Here is a 940-nt window from a genome sequence, read left to right on the forward strand (position 1 = left end):
ATATGCTGGACTTTTTGCTCTTTTTTACTGGACATTAGTTTACTTATTCTTTATTCGTCTTTTATTAGGCAAAGTACCCAGGCAGCCTTCTGTAACGTCAACAGGCATTCTAAACATGAAGCAAGCATGCATATATTTGGAAAGACTTACTTAGACTTCATGGCAATTTCTATATTCCTGGAAAAAATGCAACTTTTTAGACCTATTTCCTTCCATTTCACCCTTAAATCTTTGTTATGGTTATGACATACCTCGCAAAGTCTTCTCCTCCCAGTGAAGTCTCTCTCCTGGATCTATGCGATGGCGCTTTCATGATCAGAAACGTGAAAAATAAAGGCACATTCACCTCCTATTTCGAGTTGACCGCAATCATCGTCGAGAACCTTTGAACCGCCACTTTCGAATCTTTTATCCGAAGCACAGCGATAAGAGTATGTGTTTCGGATACAGGAGTCGAATCGTGGCTGTCCGTAAAAAGGAGATGTTGGTGATGAATTTAGAATATGATGCATTATATAATTTTCTATATGATATTGTGTTTTGCAAATCGTTACTTGCATGTGACTATTGATCCCTTTTCCATCTTGTTTATTTTGTTAGTTCTGAGTCGTGAAATATAAAATTTTTGGTTCAAAATCTGACGAGAAGTAAACTTACGTCAAAGTGACTTACCGAAAATTAGACCATGCAGAATGACTAATAAAAAGTGGATTTATCACTACAATGCCAAAGATATTAGTAACATACGTTGTTACTTTATATCAATGCCAATCACAAACAGTCATCCTTATGAACTTCAACTAATCTTTCGCTTTCCTTTGAACTCTCACTGAACATGTCTGGTTTTCGATCGTTGGTCTGGGGCCGTCTGCCTTCAGTGATTTTGTGTCTTTGCTTCTTGGGTTTCACACATCATTGGTATTTAATTTCTCGTCCTGAG

General features: G+C 37.2%; 1 protein-coding gene across 1 annotated transcript in view; it reads right to left on the reverse strand.

The window, feature by feature from the left end:
* LOC119591784 (ankyrin-3-like) overlaps nt 1–940 on the reverse strand; it is a 61,417-nt gene that overhangs the window by 59,465 nt on the left and 1,012 nt on the right.

This window comes from Penaeus monodon, chromosome 29 (assembly GCF_015228065.2).
Source record: "Penaeus monodon isolate SGIC_2016 chromosome 29, NSTDA_Pmon_1, whole genome shotgun sequence".
Classification (NCBI taxonomy): Eukaryota; Metazoa; Arthropoda; class Malacostraca; order Decapoda; family Penaeidae; genus Penaeus; species Penaeus monodon.